Source organism: Ambystoma mexicanum, chromosome 7q, assembly GCF_040938575.1.
Source record: "Ambystoma mexicanum isolate Mex_15411 chromosome 7q, UKY_AmexF1_1, whole genome shotgun sequence".
Taxonomy (NCBI): Eukaryota; Metazoa; Chordata; class Amphibia; order Caudata; family Ambystomatidae; genus Ambystoma; species Ambystoma mexicanum.
The window spans coordinates 638,207,298-638,226,871 of record NC_090941.1 but is presented as its reverse complement, the minus strand read 5'-3'; positions in this window follow the sequence as shown (position 1 = coordinate 638,226,871).

Here is a 19,574-nt window from a genome sequence, read left to right as displayed (position 1 = left end):
TGGCATGTACTGAGGTGTTGAATCCCTTGGCATCACATACTACCTGCACGTTGATGGAATGCCAGTGCTTGCGGTTTCTGTAGATGTGCTCAGTTGCCCTGGGAGGACGTAGAGCCACATGGGTGCAGTCAATGCCACCTAGCACTTTGGGGAAGTGTGCCACCCCGCAAAAATCCTGGACAACAGCCTGCCTTTCTGCAGGTGTTCTGGGCAGGTATATGTGCCTGCGGACTGATGGGCGTGCAGTCATGATGGCCAACACCTGGTGCAGGCAGCATGACTGCGTGGCCTGTGACACCCCCACCCCCCCACTATGGCACTTGTCCGCTGAAATGAACCAGTGGCCAAGAAGTGCAGTACATTGAGCACCTTTTCCAAGGGGCTCAGTGCTTGGGAGCACAGGGTGGGTGATGTGAGGTCATCCTCCCACTCACTCACCAGGTTGAGTATTATGTGAGGTGGAAACCTGCACCTCCCATACACCTGGTCATCAGGCATCCCAAAAAGGCTGGTTCTGGGTGTAAAAATTCTGGCCCTGACTATCCTCCTCCTCCTCCTGCGGTATCCCACGACCACTGCCGCGAGGAACGGTATATTCATCTTAGTGTCTGAGCTTGTTTGTTGTTTGCGCGCACTTTTATGCTGCGCCGGTCCACGTATGCCTGCTTTCTGCTGGCGTATGTTTTTCCGATTAGCGCATTTTTTTGGGCGCAGGCGTTAGCCCCGTTCGATTCCATGAATATGTATTGTTGGGGCGCATGTGGCCGTTCCGCGCATTTGCCTCCTGTACTTCCCCGTGATGCCCACATTTTCACACGTTGTTCCCCATTCCGCGTGTTACGCCCCGTGTTACGCCTACTTTTGTTGTGTGCGCTGCGCTATGTGCGCTTTCGCTGTGCGCGTAGCGCACGCTGTTTGAAGACATGTGCGCCAGCGTGCGCCACGCAGGATTTTAGTGCACATCCATGGATTTACATGCGCACGGACTTCCATGAATCGCTGTGCGCCGGTTTCACTGCGATTTCCACACTTGCGCTGCGATTTGCACACTTTCGCACGCTTGCGCAGAAATTTTCAGCGCACATTAATTCCATGAATCGGCCTGTGAATGTCCTTCACCATAATGCTGAATTAATCAAGTTCTCTTGACAAATGCTCGTAGGAACGCACACAATGTAGTCTTTCCTCAAGATACCAGACACTCTCCACACTCCACACTTTCAAAAAATAAAACATGGACACAGTTGCGAGACCATGCTTTTGGATCCTTGCTAATGCTCTTTGCATGATTTTTCTGCAAATCCATCCATGTTTTATTTTTTGAAAAGTGTCTTAATGTACATGTAGAAACATTCATGGTTGGGTTTATAATCTGTTTGCCAACTGTTGCACAGATTCATCAAACAGCACCAAAGTTATCAGCCATCTAAAAATATTGAGACCCCCCACTCTAATTGTGCCCGCTCTTGACAAAATCCCACCAAACTTTGCAGAACCATTCAGATCGGAGTCTAAAATCGTTTTGCAAAACTTTGTGCAGATTCCTCAAACGGCACAAAATGTATAAGCATTTGAAATATTGAGGGACCCCATCTCTAATTTTGCCACGTTGATGGAATGCCAGTGCTTGCGGTTTCTGTAGATGTGCTCAGTTGCCCTGGGAGGACGTAGAGCCACATGGGTGCAATCAATGGCACCTAGCACTTTCAGGAAGTGTGCCACCCCGTAAAAATCCTGGACGACAGCCTGCCTTTCTGCAGGTGTTCTGGGCAGGTATATGTGCCTAGGGACTGATGGTGGTGCAGTCATGATGGCCAATACCTGGTAAGGCAGTGTGACTGCGTGGCCTGTGACATCCCCCCAACTATGGCACTTGTCCACTGAAATGAACCAGTGGCCAAGAAGTGCAGTACATGGAGCACCTTTTCCAAGGGGCTCAGTGCTTGGGAGCACAGGGTGGGTGATGTGAGGTCATCCTCCCACTCACTCACCAGGTCGAGTATTATGTGAGGTGGAAACCTGTACCTCCATTACATCTGGTCATCAGGAATCCCAAAAAGGCTGGTTCTGGGTGTAAAAATTCTGGCCCTGACTATCCTCCTCCTCCTCCTGCGGTATCCCACGACCACTGCTGCGAGGAACGGTATATTCATCTTAGCGTCTGAGCTTCTTTGTTGTTTGCGTGCACTTTTATGCTGCGGGGGTCCACGCACGCCTGCTTCCTGCTGGCATACGTGTTTCCGGATTAGCGCGTCTTTTTTGGCGCACGCGTTAGCCCCGTTCGATTCGATGAATACGTGTTGTAGGGGCGCGTGTGGGCGTTCCGCGCATTTGCCTCCTGTACTTCCCCCATGACGCCCACATTTTCACGCGTTGTTCCCCATTCCACGTGTTACTCCCCGTGTTACGCCTACTTTTGTTGTATGCGCTGCGCTATGTGCACTTTCACTGTGCGCGTAGCGCACGCTGTCTGAAGACGTGTGCGCCAGCGTGCGCCACGTAGGATTTTAGTGCACATCCATGGATTTACATGCGCACGGATTTAGCCACCAGTAATTAGCCACCAGCTGCGTACGGGCTGCCTCACCACGTGCCCTTTCCCCTCCCATGTGCAGCGGCCGTTCTTGTGGTTGGGGATGTGGGGGCACCTCCATGTCCACCAGCAGGCCCTGGCGTGTTGCAACATTGTGCAGGACACATGCTGCCACTATGACCCTGTACACTACTGGGGACGCGTATAGCAGCTGTCCACCAGAACGGTCAAGGGAGCAAAAGCGTGACTTGGGCACTCCGAATGTGCGCACCACTACGCCCCGTGTTGCAATATGGGCTGTGTTGTATCTTACCTCGGGTGGTGTGGTGGGGTTCCGAATTGGCATCATCATGTGGGTGCTCAGAGGGTAGGCACTGTCCCCTGGGGAGGTGATGATGGGTATCATTAGTTGGGTTGTGATATTACTCAGTATCTGACATGCATGCATGTGCAGGGGCATTTATACTCACCAAGCAGCCATGTATGACATGCCGCCCAGCTTCTAGGTCCCGGTTTAGGGTTGACATTCTGTAAATGAAACTGTCATGAGTGGACCCTGGATAGTTGGCATGTACTGAGGTGTTGAATCCCTTGGCATCACATACTACCTGCACGTTGATGGAATGCCAGTGCTTGCGGTTTCTGTAGATGTGCTCAGTTGCCCTGGGAGGACGTAGAGCCACATGGGTGCAGTCAATACCACCTAGCACTTTGGGGAAGTGTGCCACCCCGCAAAAATCCTGGACAACAGCCTGCCTTTCTGCAGGTGTTCTGGGCAGGTATATGTGCCTGCGGACTGATGGGCGTGCAGTCATGATGGCCAACACCTGGTGCAGGCAGCATGACTGCGTGGCCTGTGACACCCCCACCCCCCCACTATGGCACTTGTCCGCTGAAATGAACCAGTGGCCAAGAAGTGCAGTACATTGAGCACCTTTTCCAAGGGGCTCAGTGCTTGGGAGCACAGGGTGGGTGATGTGAGGTCATCCTCCCACTCACTCACCAGGTTGAGTATTATGTGAGCTGGAAACCTGCACCTCCCATACACCTGGTCATCAGGCATCCCAAAAAGGCTGGTTCTGGGTGTAAAAATTCTGGCCCTGACTATCCTCCTCCTCCTCCTGCGGTATCCCACGACCACTGCCGCGAGGAACGGTATATTCATCTTAGTGTCTGAGCTTGTTTGTTGTTTGCGCGCACTTTTATGCTGCGTGGGTCCACGTATGCCTGCTTTCTGCTGGCGTATGTTTTTCCGATTAGCGCATTTTTTTGGGCGCAGGCGTTAGCCCCGTTCGATTCCATGAATATGTATTGTTGGGGCGCATGTGGCCGTTCCGCGCATTTGCCTCCTGTACTTCCCCGTGATGCCCACATTTTCACACGTTGTTCCCCATTCCGCGTGTTACGCCCCGTGTTACGCCTACTTTTGTTGTGTGCGCTGCGCTATGTGCGCTTTCGCTGTGCGCGTAGCGCACGCTGTTTGAAGACATGTGCGCCAGCGTGCGCCACGCAGAATTTTAGTGCACATCCATGGATTTACATGCGCACGGACTTCCATGAATCGCTGTGCGCCGGTTTCACTGCGATTTCCACACTTGCGCTGCGATTCGCACACTTTCGCACGCTTGCGCAGAAATTTTCAGCGCACATTAATTCCATGAATCGGCCTGTGAATGTCCTTCACCATAATGCTGAATTAATCAAGTTCTCTTGACAAATGCTCGTAGGAACGCACACAATGTAGTCTTTCCTCAAGATACCAGACACTCTCCACACTCCACACTTTCAAAAAATAAAACATGGACACAGTTGCGAGACCATGCTTTTGGATCCTTGCCAATGCTCTTTGCATGATTTTTCTGCAAATCCATCCATGTTTTATTTTTTGAAAAGTGTCTTAATGTACATGTAGAAACATTCATGGTTGGGTTTATAATCTGTTTGCCAACTGTTGCACAGATTCATCAAACAGCACCAAAGTTATCAGCCATCTAAAAATATTGAGACCCCCCACTCTAATTGTGCCCGCTCTTGACAAAATCCCACCAAACTTTGCAGAACCATTCAGATCGGAGTCTAAAATCGTTTTGCAAAACTTTGTGCAGATTCCTCAAACGGCACAAAATGTATAAGCATTTGAAATATTGAGGGACCCCATCTCTAATTTTGCCACCCCTTAGCAAAAAAGCACCAAACATTACAGATCAATTTGGGGTCGAGTCTAAAATGATAGTGCAGAATTTAATGCAGTTTCATTTAGTGGTGCCAAAGTTATAAGCCATCCAAAAACTTCATTTTCACCACCCTATGATGCAGAAATATGAATGGATGTCCTCAAACTTTTGACAAGTTTGCCAACATCACAGGAAGGTCCCTGAAAATCTGAAACGTTAAAAAAATAACAACTCTTTGGGGGTAATTCATGGATTATTTGCAAACAGGGATTTGCGGGCAGAATGGCGCACAAATCCCATTTCTTTCTGTGCAAATAATCCTTGAATCAGGGCCTTTGTTTTTTTTTGGCCATATACCACCCCACCTTCATCACCCCTCAGCTCCCCACACATATTTTAATTAGTTTGACAAGTTTAAAGTTTTGTTTTTTAATATGTTTTCACCACATTGTTTGCGGACTACGAGCACAGCTTGCAAATCCAACCTGGCGTCTGTTTCAGCAGATGCACCTCACGTTTTTAATTGAACAATCAGCGGGCACGTATGATATCCGCGAACATCACGCAGCTCCCTGATTCGCCGAGAAGTGTATGTGATTATCGAATCAGGAAATAAGTCCACAGACCAGGCACAGATATCACTCATTTGTTTGACCTACTTTTTGGCATTTAAAATAAAATGACTGGATGGATTTACACCAAATTTGTAAAAGCACGCTTTCAGGATCGAGCCACAGCTCCTTGCACATGTTTGGGGCAAATCCATCCAGCAGTTTGGGCTGTAGGGGTGAGCAAAACATTTTTTACATTATGTCTAGGAGGATTTCAAAAGTTTTGCGACCCCCTTGTAACTTTGCCCCCCTTGATGAAACCGCACCAAACTTAGCATCATCATTCGGAGGTACCCATATACTTTTTCTTGCAAACTTGGTGAGGATTCATCAAACGGTGCCAAAGTTATAAGCCACCCAAAAAGTGCTTGTCCTATGGCTTGAGCATCTTAACCATAACTAAATGCCTGCTACCACAGGCCATGTAATTTATTTTTTCATAAGATTATGAAATCAATTTGGATTTACAAGTTCAATTTTGTATTTGTGGCAACCTTCAAAAATAATTGGGTGAAACGTTTGTTAGCAAGCAACTCATGGGTGACAAGCAATATATGGTTTAAGACTATCTCATACATTCTGTACACAAATAACATGCAATTAGGCTATCAATCAGGACTATAGGGAATATTAATAACTATAATATTGATTTTTCTTCAAACTGGTTAGCATTTCATGATCAGAATAATTCTGGATGTAACAATGATAGGTGAAACTCATAAAGCATGCTGAATGTTTAAGTGACTTAACAAGTGAGATGAGTGTGTGATACCTGGAAGATTAAACTTTTATTTTAAAGATTATACTATGTACTGTTTCAATCTTATGTTATGAAGTCTCCGAATATTCATCACATCGAGATCTTTGATCATCTTATCAAAGAATTGGTCATTTTTTTATTAGTGCTACAGTTTATGAAAACTTTTACGAAATCGACCAATACAAAACAACACATAAATATGCAAGAAGAATTATTATGAAATGCCATATTTATTTATTTATTAATAATGTGTCACAGTTTATATTTAAACTTTACACATACTGATAAATTATATAAGTTCATCATATTACTTATTACATATTACATATTGTTTCTAATCAGCTAGTCAACTAATCAATTATAAGAGATAAAAATAAAAAGAAAAATGTTTAAAATACCATTAAACACAGCATAGTTTGGACTTATTACACTTACAACTCTTCAGATCATTCAAACTTAATAACGATTGCACATACTGAGAATACTAAAACACATATAACAGAGATCATGAACCACTACCGTAATCAATAACCTGCTGTTTAACTAATTCATATAGAGATCTTCAAAGTTCTTTCAATTTCCGACCATACTCTAAAGGTGGCGATCTGCAACTGCATACTCTGAGTGTTCATGAGGCGTTGCCAGAAGGCAGGTTCCCTTATGAACTCCGTATCATGGACAAAGTTGCCAAAATTTACTATGTAAGTATCCATCATATTTACACATCTGGAGAGTACATGATAAGCTGTTTCTTTGCATCCTTTATTCTTACAAAGTCTACAATATCTCTCTGTAGAAGTCAAACCGTTATGTTTGCTTTTGTTAGTCAGCAGCGGTAGGTTATCAACCCTCAGTAAGAGTAGAAATCGTCTAAGTCTACTAGAGGGACTAAGGGATAAGTATGGCTGCATTTGTTTAAATGTATAGAGCATGTGATGAATACATTTGTATTTTGGAAGCTTGTCAAGGTGTGCATAATTTTCTAGCCAGTCCCAAAGGTCGATTTTTTTAGATAGTGCTTTTTTTTGAGGATCAGTAAGTTTCTCTCCACTCATAGTCCAACATATTGTCCTCAGAAGGGCTTCGATCTCCTTTTTCAGATGGCATTTGGTGGATTCCTTTGTACTTTCCATGCTAAATTCTTTTAATAGTCGAGACTCTGGTTGATTAGCCATCTTTAAATACAGTTCTGCTCTCCTTTTCAGGACAATAGACCTCAGTGAGGAAACCCCAACTTCCAATCTTAGCAATGCCATTGGGATAGATTGAGGGAGACCTAGGATTCTTCTCCAGAACTTCCCCTCTATTACTTGCAGCCATCTTAAATCCATCTGTAATAGCGCTTCCAGTCCATAGACCACCATTGGGGTTAGTACCTGGGTGTAGATTGACGGATTCCATATAGTGACATTCCACAGTTCTGCCTTGCAAATTGGCTAATCAATGACGTTACTTGTGCTGCCCGATGTTTTCTTGTTTGAATGCAGATGTTATAACCCAACTTGGCCTCTATTTCGACCCCTAGATATTTATATTGTTGGGTATATTTAATTTCTATTTCATGCAAAATTAATCTGGGTCGTGCTATCTTCTTATTTGAAAAAGCCATCACCTGAGTTTTCTCCTGGTTGATGATTAGGTCGTTGTTTGTAGCATATTCCCACAGCTTCAGTGCGGACCTCCGTAAGCCACTAAATGTGTGATCCATAATAATCAGATCATCGGCATACGCTAGTACCTCACAGTGGATGGTACCGACAACAGGAGGGCAATTATGTTCACTTAAAATGACACCTGGTAGATCATATGTGAACAAATTGTACAAGAATGGGGTCGTCACACAACCCTGCTTGATGCCTCGGTTTTGTGGGATCTTCGCTGTGAAGTCCCCCTGATTACTAAGTCTGCAGGCAACTGTGTTGTCCTCATGCAGTAATTTTAGATAGTACAGGAGGATCTCGGGGCAACCTAATAGTTCAAGTTTTGCCCACAGTTTTTCACGACGAACCGAGTCAAAGGCTGCTTTAAAGTCTACAAACAAAGCATATAAAGGTGGATTTCCTTTTCTCATTGCTTTTGTGCGCAGGGTGTCCAAGATAATAATATTATGGGTTGTTGAATATCCTCTCCGGAAGCCACTTTGAAATGTATTGAATATTTCAGTTTTGGACGCCCATTCTTCTAATTTCTCCAATAGAAGTGCTGCAAAGAGTTTCCCTGTGCAGTCTAACATTGAAAGTAGTCTGTAATTACAGGGATCTTTCTTGACTCCTTTCTTAAAGATTGGAATTAAATAGGCATGTTGCCATGATTTAGGAATCCTCCCGACTGCTAGTACTTTGCCAAATAATATGCTTACAAATTTAGCCCACAATTCCGGCTGGCTCCTCAGTACAGCATTTGAAAGACCATTGGGCCCAGGAGCCCTAGATGACTTAAGCTTTTTAATTTTACAAATTAAATGTTCATTTGTTAAGTTGAATGGGACGGACCTTGGTGTCATCTTTTCTACCGGCTTACCCACCTCTTCATTGGGGATATTTCGGCACATAAGGAAGTCTGACCATTCATTTGCACTTATCGGGTTATCGGGTTAGATAAGTGAAATTCAAAACAATAATTAAATATGCACATTTTCACCTACAAGCTCATGATCAAAAAGTGGACAAGGGCAATAATAAGTACATTCAAATTCCCACTCGATATTCTCTCCTAAAAGCGCGATAGAATAAAATCTGCATGTGCATTTACAAAGTTGTTAAACTTTAAAACTTGTAAGGAAAACGTGGCGGGGAAATCAATCATTGAGCGTTTCATAGATCTGCAGGATCCTTTACCATCACAAAGGCGACAGTGCCTGGCTTCTGAAGTGACAACTCTAATATGGCCCCATTTTTGCAGAGTGTCCAACAGATTAAAACAAAACCTCATGAATACTTGGCAGCAAGGGATCTAGGAATTTTGTTAAATGCTTTACCAAACGGTCTATGCAGTTTAGCATAATCGTTGTATAAATTGTACCTGGAAATAATGTCCTGATCCCGACTCCATTCATTGGTCTTTATTGACCTACATATACTTGCAGTGTTTTCCAATAGAATTCGGCTACGAGAACCAATAACATTAAGAGCAACGAGATGTACTGCTCTAATTGATTTTCAAGCAAATGCAAGGTTAAAAGAGAAATATAATGAATCAGGAGGGAGATTGTGAATGTTCTGGTACAATTTGAGTTCAGCCCAAAGGATGTGAGATCTCCAGGGCAAAATTCCCAACTCGTGTGCGGACACGACAGTCGGGGGCTGAGGGAAGGCCCAACAGTTTGTTCCAAAACATCCATTTGATGGTTTCCTTTTACATCCAATTGAGATTAAATATGTTTAAAACATATAGAATCAAGGGATGATCCTTACCCACATGAAATCTAATCACAGCGGTGAAAGAATATTTACATTAACACCATATGATTTTCCTCTTTTGGGCATATAAAGGAATTTGTTTAATTTTTTATCTGAATTCCTTCAATGTAGGTTTAGAAAAGATGAGCAAACCCAAGTAAATCACCTTTGTTTTTACTTTCATGCCGAGATCATGTATGTGCCACTTAAAGTTTGAGTTAACACTTCATAATGGGAATGGCAGAATTGGATACACTCTGGCTCAAGTTCTCAGTTTACTTGTTGCATATTGTCTTGTCTTGTTGAGCATCACTATGCCTATGGGCCCTCGTTTCACGCTTTATAAATACAATACATTAAAATAAATAAAGTTGATATTCGTGGAAACAACTTAGAGCTTGTTCTAACACTATTGGGGTTGTATCTAGCAAAATTATGTTATCAGCATATGATAATGTAGCAATCAGCAAGAAACCTATTTTATGAGGGAAAAGTCTGCAAAGAACCAACTCATCAAGAAGATCTGATAAACAAAGGTTAAAAAGACAGGGAGCTAATACGCATTCCTGGCAAAGACCCATGCAAGTACCCAGTGTGGCACCCAGATTCCCTGAATGGTTCATTTTAGTAATGCATTCATTTTCTTTGTTCTGAAAGATCCTTAAAGATCACAGAATAAATACAGCCAGCACAGAAAATATTTTAATTTGTAATTTAAAATAAATGTTTAAATGACAGATGATAATTAAAACATGAAAATATTAATCCACCATGTATTTTATCAATGTATACATATTCTCAAAATGCAATCTTCAAAAGACTATTCTGCAGTTACATTTGGACTTTGTAAGTTTATGTGATATGATATTAAAGTCCCTGCCTATTATGTATGGCTTACAATATTCTGCAAGACATTCCTTTAATTTTACATAGGTTTTAGTAACATCAGCGTTTGGACTGTAGGGCTAACAATTATTAAAGTTTTTTCAAGTTGGTAATTTCTATTATATCCTTATGGGGGTTTGTCCACGATTAGTTTGGAAACCCCCAATGCTAAAGGCTTTGGGGTGCAACAGTAATCAATGTTCTTGCAATCTATGTTGTAGTTGCCATGGATTTAAAAATATATTTTAAAAAAGAAATCTGAGGCAACATTAAAAAAGAAACACTTGCTTCCTATACACATTTTAAACCCCCTTCTTTTTACACAAGTGTGGCTTATGTTTTCTGAACGATTTGTAAAAACCGCTGGAAGTATATGAAATCCCATATTTTAAGCTGTTTGCAAGGGCTTTGTAAAATATGGCTAAAATGTGGTTTGATAAGGCAGCAGGTGACACTAACTTCCTCACTTTTAGAAGGCAAGTTAATTTTTACTTTTAGTATTCCAATATTTACAATACAAAACACCTTTTGTGCTAATAGTTTGGAACGATCGTAGGATATAAATGGAGCAGAGGCAGCAATCCAGGGGCACTACATTGCCAGAAATGCCACTACTTAATATTATATCCTGCTGACTGAATCAGAAGATAATCTTTTTTTTATTTTTTTATTTGTTTTGGCTACACAGTAACCTTTACAAAATGTGAAAATCTCATACTAAAAGATCATAAAATTACATTACATAAAATCCAATACATAAAATATACCAAAGGACATATTAAATACAGATAGACCAACAAAAACACAAAAACAATATTGCATAACTGATAACTTTTCCTTTCCTTCATTAATTTTCGTATTACATATCTCCACATGTTTAGCAGCCACAATTTTCACCCAGCATTCCTCCCTGTATTTCACATTTAGTTTTTAGAAAACATAGAACCACCAATTGCAGTTTTACCCTAGAACTATGCAGCATGTCTGACCAGAGTGTTTCTAAATTAACACTCTGTGGGCTGGGCATATAATTAATGAAATAATCAATGTGTGCTTGTCTTAATCCTGCACATTGGGTTAACAGATGTTGCAAAGTTACTTCCCTAATGTCTATATTACAAAATCGACATTCTACCATGGAGGTAGACAAACATTGCCTTATACTCATAATTTGGCCAGTTGCCAGCACATTAAAGTGAAATCGCATTAATTCCTGTCTGTGCCCTTTGCTGGGGAATTTTATGAGGTAAGGATCTGCTGTAGCCATTTTTTTTATTATTACCGACCAGATGCACATATAATTTTTTACTTTGAATTACATTGACCGTCAAATTCCAGTCTACATGTTGCAAAAGTATCTTAACCTTAGTCGGATTGCTAATAAGCAGTTCTTTTGAAACCCATACTTCTGCCAGGATTTCCTGTACCTCCCTCTCCAAATCCTGCAGTACCAACGAAGAGTCCTTGCCAGCAACCAAGCACCGACCCAGGATTCCATAAAGGGTGGAGCCCTTACTCAAAAGCAATTTTCTAAAAAGCGATACTCTACGCCAGAGAATTATACTTGAGAGAGAATATAACCCAAGTTCGTGGCGTATTGCCGCAAGTGGGACACGTCGGGAGGTACGAGATCAAGGACCTTAACAAACGTGTCTCATATTTTGGAAATTCACTCCTAAACCATGACGGGACCAGTTCCTTCCCATAGCAAAACTGAGAAATCGTCTTGCTGCGGTACATTTTTAATCATGGTAACATCGAAAATTTCCCGTACTTGTTGTCAATTTTGAGTAATTGGGAAATCAGTGGAGTTATTTTTTTATCCAAATAATTGGACAGATTAACTTTGGTGACACTCTCAAAGATAGGGTAACCTAGGTACCGGAAAGCATGGCATATTGAAAGTTTGGCCTGATCCAAGAACAACGCAAATTGCGCTCGTCTTGTAGCTTAATCGCATGACAAATGTTTTGGAGCGATTTATAGCTAATGCATTGTCCACCGTGTATTTCTTAAATGAAGACAAGACTCGTTGCAGGCCTAAGGGAGTTAGATCAAACAGTAATACGTCATCCGCATAGGCGGCCCACACAATCTTAGTGCCCTCCACTTTTGGGGCGGCAAAGGATGCCTCTGCCCGATGCGGTCCAACATCTGACGGATACAAATTAAAGATAGTTGGCGCAAATATACACCCCTTTCTCCGACCATTACGTGTACTCATTTCCTCTGAGAGAGTTCCCGCAGTGTTGAGACGCATCCTAATCTTAGTTTCTACATGGAGATGGTATAGGATAGCTAAAATCTGGTCAGGCATATTTAGGGCAAACAATTTGCGCCACAACGTGGCTCTATCAACTAAGTCAAAAGCGGAGCAAAGATCTATTGATGCCAAGTATATTGGTTGGCTACCTCTTTGCCTGGTCTAGTGCTGCATGATGGTCAATAGAAGCCCCCCTGCATCAGTTCCTACCGCCTTCCTAAAGCCAAATTTCTGGGGTGATAGTACTGCCTCTTCATCCATCCACGTGTGGATGTGTTCCAGGACTAGAGACGCGAAGATCTTAGAATCGGCATCAAGCAGGGTGATAGGTCTGTAACTAGATGGTAAGGAACTATCGCCCTTTTTATAGATTGGTACAACAAATGACATATGCCAGGTAGTTGGAAAAACCTTCCATATAACAATATCCTTAAACAATAAGAACAGAATTTTGGCCCACAAAATAATATTGCCCTTAAAAACAACATTGACAGGCATATTTGGTCCAGGTGCACGAGATGTCGAGCTTCTAGAGATTAACCTTTGTACATCCTGCAATATGAACGGGATGTTCCATTGGCATGAGGAAATCTCATCCAGGACCAACCAATTTGAAGCCGGAGGACTATATAATGAGCCGAAATGCCCTTCCCAAACAGCCGAGGAGATGCATACCCCTTGTTCTCTTACTTGCATGTCTCCTCTTCTGTTTACCAGGGAACAAAAATGACGCGTGTTAGTTTTGGATAGCGCCTCCAATATATTTTCTGCATCCTTCTGTACAATGTTTGCTTTCAATGTGCGTACTTTGGGTCTCCATTTATTTTTAGATTTTCTGATCATTTCTCCCAAAAGAGGAGTGAACGGGAGTTTCACTAAACTCTGAATCTCACGAATCCTCTCCCTTTTGAGTTGATATAACGTAGGGTCAAAAACATGTGCATGAGTAGTACCAACTTTCTTTGATCTCCCAATCCCTTTCGGCCTTAGGATAACACCCTTGATATAACAATTAAATTCCCCATGAGTATACATCAAACATTTTTTTTTCTCAACCATTTTTGTCATAGTCCTCAAAAAAGACCTTGTTCACTTTCTCAACATTATCCCCGTGCCAATTGATTCTATTCCCAGCACAGTTGGTTTCCATCATCAGTGGATATACTTCAGTGGACGCAGGTGTGCTTTGCACCTGAAGAGTCAATTTTAGGTTACTATGATCACTTTCTAATGATGGAATGATTTTGAAATCAAATAAAAAATTAAGTAAAAACGTGCTAACAAAAATAAAATCTATAGTGGAGAATTCAGATCCATTAGTCCAGGTATAATCATTCACATCCTTACTCAGAAAATCATTTACACAAGTTAAGCCCCAGTTCTTCAAAAAAACATTCCACTGGTGACCATGTACTTGCTTTCTAGATGAGCCAGGATTCCTAAAGCATATACCCACTTCAGAATTAAAGGCACCCATAACCATAACGTTCAGAGTTTGACATAATATTTGACACTCCTGAATAATTTCATCAACCATGTTGATAAATTCCTTTAGATCTAACTCAGGGCTCCAATAGAAATTAACTATCAGCAAGTGTCCCAAACGAACAGGAGGAGCAAAGTATAACAACATGGCGATGCAACCCTTATGAGGCGAAAAGAGCTTGAGGCACTTAGAGGGCATGGAGTTAGTTACCGCAATAAGCATGCCCCCCGAAGGCCTTCCCATTGATTTTTTAACTGCTGTAACTTGATGCAGGCTATACCCATCTAGCACCAGGGGAGAAAGTGCCCAAGTTTCCTGTAGACAGAAAATACTACCCTCCATGAGACAACTCAAGCTATCACACTTTGCGGCCGATTCATGGCACAAACGTGCGCCGAAAATCTTGGCGCAAGCAGGCGCAAGCATGAAAACAGCGTGCGATTCATGGATGTCCCTGCCGTGTTTCCCTTGGGATGTGCGCCAAACCCGAGCGTGGCGCACACGGGCGCACACGTCATTGCAACAGCTCAAACGCTGTGCGCGACACGCACAGGGAAAGCGCAAAATGTCCGTGCACACACCAAAAAGGGGGTGGGACACGGGGCGTAACACGCGGAATGGGTAACAACGTGTGAAAAAGAAGGCGTAACTGGGGAAGTACTGCTGGGAAGTACACGGAACGCCCACACGCACGCGAACCACACGTATTCATGGAATCGAATAGGGCAAACCCATGCACGGGCAAAGACACGCACAGGCCTAATACATCCGCCACACGAAGGCAGTCGGTAGCGTCCCTGCGCATTACAAAAGTGTGCGCAAATAAAAAGCACGTATATACAGCTATGATGAATGTCCCATACTGTGGCCCCCTAGGATAAATGACGTGCAAGCAACACACAGGCACCCCATAAAAAGAAGAAAAAGAGACAAGCGCCCCCCAGTAGCCCACGTGCATGCAAAAATGACACACGTAGTACGGTGTGGCAGCCAGGAGACCAAAAAAACGTATGCGATCAACAGGCAGGCACAGGCCCTTTCGCGAGTGAAACTTCCCGCAAACCCCAGTAATACACGTACCCCACTCGCACAGGGCCAATCGCGTGTGAAACTTCCCACGAACCCCAGTAATACACGTACCCCACTCGCACAGGGCCAATCGCGTGTGAAACATCCCACGAACTCCATTAATACACGTACCCCACTCGCACAGGCCCTTTTGCGTGTGAAACTTCCCGCGACCCCCAGTAACACACGTACCCCACTTGCACAGGCCCTTTCGCGTGTGAAACTTCCCACGAACCCCAGTAATACACGTACGCAACTCGCACAGCCCTTTCACGTGTGAAACTTCCCACGAACCCCAGTAATACACGAACCCCACTTGCACAGAGCCAATCGTGTATGAAACTTCCCGCGAACCCCAGTAATACACGTACCCCACTCGCACAGGGCCAATCGCGTGTGAAACTTCCCGCGAACCCCAGTAATACACGTACCCCACTCGCACAGGGCCTATCGCGTGTGAAACTTCCCATGAACCCCAGTAATACACGTACCCCACTCGCACAGGGCAAATCGCGTGTGAAACTTCCCGCGTACCCCAGTAATACACGTACCCCACTCGCACAGGGCCTATCGCGTGTGAAACTTCCCGCGAACCCCAGTAATACATGTTCCCCGCTTGCCATGCTGGTACAGGGTTAGCGCAGCCCTTTGCGCTGGATTGGGGATTTTGTTGGCTTTTCCCTGCGCGAGGAGCGTTCTTGGGGGCATAACTGGCGCTGCTGCAGGGTCACTGCGCCACTGTGGGCCACGGCTGGTTTTGGTAGCTAAAATCCATGAATACGCTGTGCGCGGAAATTGATTTTAGTGCACGCGGCTGGTGCAGAGATTCGCACGCAACACTGTGCGCCAGCCGCGTGCGCCACTTGTGTGCTAAATTCTATGAATTACCCCCTTCATCTTTAGGCCTTTATTTCCCAGAGAATTCCAGGATATCACTGAGAATGGCAGCAAGGCCTATAGATTCACATTCAACGCTTGGATCTTAGCTAATGAATCACTCAGCGTTTGGGCGAGCCATTGTAGGTCGGTTTCTTGGGTTTGATTTTGTATGGTTGCACCCTCCGCCCCCTCTAAATAGGTGTGTGAAGTGGCATCCACCGAATAACTTCCCTCTACCTCAACTCCTCGGCTAATCAATTGATTGTTAAATGGTTCTAAATCAAAGCCAAAGCAATGATTAGAATCAATTTCCGAGGCAACTAGATCCATAATAGCCTGGGAAAAGAATACCAGTCTAATACAGTCAAACCTCAGGGGATTAATAAAATCAACCAATTTAATGTCACCTGATAAAATCATGGAGAGCCTTGGGATTTCACTGAATAGGGTTAAAATTCTGTGACGATTAAGTGAGGTAGGGCCACCCTGCAAGAACATGGAATACAGCATGATACTGGGGTAGTCAGTGAAGGCGGGAGGTCTCCAGTCCATTCTATTAGCCACCTGTTGTTTATAACTTGTTTAATGGATTTATGTGGACTGTACTTTCCCCCCCCATCGGGTATTCAGAGCTTGTTCTATTCTCCACTTCTTTGTGCAAATCATTACCAGATACCCGTACCTCAGCTGAGTGAGCCTTACTATTTTCCCCCTCAGAAGAATGTGCAGCTCGTACTAGGTTCACCCATGCTTTAGGTGGTTGATCGTTCATATTTCTTTCAGAGCTATGTCTCATTTCCTGCTGCTCACACATCCGATTTTGCTGTGATTTAAAGGGTTCCTGGCAGGATTGAGTTACGGGGACATGGAGAGAAAACTGAGACATAGCATCATCTCCCTGCCTCAAAGGGCCTTCAGAGCTCTGGGTCAAGTTGTTTGTATCTCAGCCCATCCCTGTAGTGGTTGCTACCTCAAATTGATGTTTGCCTTTTGTGTTCCAATCCTGAATGGGTTCAGGTGCTTTTTTGTCCTAATCACTCCTTCTGTATTATCCTTTTTTCCAGTAGGTTGATGCCTTACCTCCATCCAGTTATAGGTGGCTGGGAATGTTGCACCTGGCCTACTAGAATCTTCAAGCAAGTTCTTTAAGGCCTGTTTAACCAAGATTTTAATGTCCTCACTTGGAACCAGGACGGGTGCGAAAGACAGTGACGTTTCATCCACAGTAATCCTTCCCATCGTATTTCCTGATATAAGGGCTTCCCCTTCCATTGTTCCCACCCCTGTATTTGTAGAGGACCCCACTCCCCTTAACACTCCCGTAGATGCATCCCCAACCTTGACCTTCTCTTGCAAAACAGGGGATTGATTTCTCGTTACGTGTTTTGAAGGAGTGATTTTTAAAGCTGGTAAAGTGCTCTAGATGAGCAGCTTTTAGTTTTTGGAATAAGGAAAAGCTTAATGTCCCTCTTGTCATTCGCAACCGTTGTTTTTTGTTACATTTTGTTTTCTTTATATAATTCTTTATAGTAGATGGCACATCATTGCCAATTCTAGTGCCTTGCACGAATTTTCCCCCTGCTTGTTTCTCTTCCAGTATTTGTTCGTTTTTATTTAGTGCTTTCTTTTTTATTTGTTTGCGCATCTGTGCATTTCCCTTATGGGTCATGGCGTCAATCAAAGTATCAGATGCTTCACCATAATCACCCTCTTCAGGTTCTAATAAACTTGGAGGGCATTGAACTTGATTGGCAGGCCCTACCTGGTTAGCTTTTTTTGAGTTCCCTAATTCTTTCAATTCTAGGGCTTTTTTGCTTTCCTCGTCGAGTTGAGAAAGTTCAATGCCACCTTTGACAGAAAGTCCACATATATCTTTCAGATTGGAGTTGGTATTGGAAATTTTAGCGCAGGTAGGTTCTTTCTATTTTTTTTTAGGATTTTTAATCGAACTATGTGCCCCAGCCGCCCTACGCCTGATGGCCCTGGCTCTCATTTTTTTCTCCCTTCAAGAAGGATGTATGTTGTGATCAATTGGACATTCTGTAGAGGAATCCATATCTCTGGCTCCCCCATCCTCACCGTCCGGATCTCCTCCTTCCTCTAGTGCCCTTAAGAGTGCAGATGGACTATCCATTTCGGGGGCAATCTGAGGAACCTCGGAGGCATTTTCACTGATTGTCAGCTTCTCATCCAATCTTGCAAAATTTGTGTGGATTAGTTCAATATTCTCCCTTAAATTTATAATCTGGGCACCATTGGAGATCAACAAAGCTTTAAGTTCAGCTAGGCAACTCAGAACGGCAGACAGCGTGTCCTTGTTACCTTGTGTAAGGGCATCACCCCAGTCTCACAATCTGTTTGCGCTGTCTGATCATGGCAGAATATGCCCGTTTGAACTTTGTCATGCCCCCCCATTTGTGCACATCTCTCCATTGCCAGAAGTTAGCCATCTATTTTGCAGGTCTTATCTGTATTAACCAGTAATATGGATCTGAGTTCCTGGATATCTAAATGGGTCAGTTCGTGACCCTTATCCAGAAGATTCAGAATCCTAGTTAATGCTGGAAACGTGGCAAATGTCGAGGCCATATCCTCAGGATTGATTCCATCAAATAACGGACCCATGAGGGGATTGATAGTTCCAAAAGACTGATTCAATATGGAGGATGTATGGGAAGCCGGGCTGGAAGATTTTATCTGATTAGCCTCCAAGATAATATCATGGATGTAGAGAGTCGAAAGTAGGGTAAGAAATTGGCAGCAACATAAGCCTGGATGACTGTAAGGGGAGCCTAGAAAAAATCACAGGGAAGTGAGGTGAACAGAATTGCAACATAATGAATATTTTACATTAATACCACTCTGATACACACCTGACTGTAAAAGATTCTAATGCCACTTCATATGCTGTCTGAAAGTCATAAATTAGATATGTATTGGTTACAAATACAAAGCAAATCATATTAGTTATCTCTTCCTAGAGAGATGCAACTAATGTCAAAGATGATCTGCCTAGGAACTGAATCTGCATACGACCTCCTTAAATCCAAAGAAAAGCTGCTATACTCAATAACTAGCAGTACCCGGCATATCATATGCCAATTTAGTGCTCACTCTTTTTCATTCAGCACTCTCTTACTTTCTTTCTCTGGGCCTGATTCGCAGAAAGTTTTCCTATTGGATTGCGCCATTATAAAACACTTCTGTGAATCAGGCCCTCTGTCTCATCCTCTCTGTCTGTCTGGCTCACTGTATATATCTGTTTCTTTATAAGTGTGTGAGAGTTGCATTGTTAAAACTCATTTGCAAAAGCCAACCCAACATTTGCTGAGAGCTGTGTGGCCGGGATGGAGAGGGGGTGGCAACATCTTCAGAGGGTGAGAGGCACCGCTCTTAAAAAAACAAAACATGATTTGAACATTGCAAAATGGCTTTTCAAAACTTTACATTTTCATTTCTAATGAAAACGTTCAATATATTTTTGTCATGACACTTGTCTCAATGAGCATTGCACATT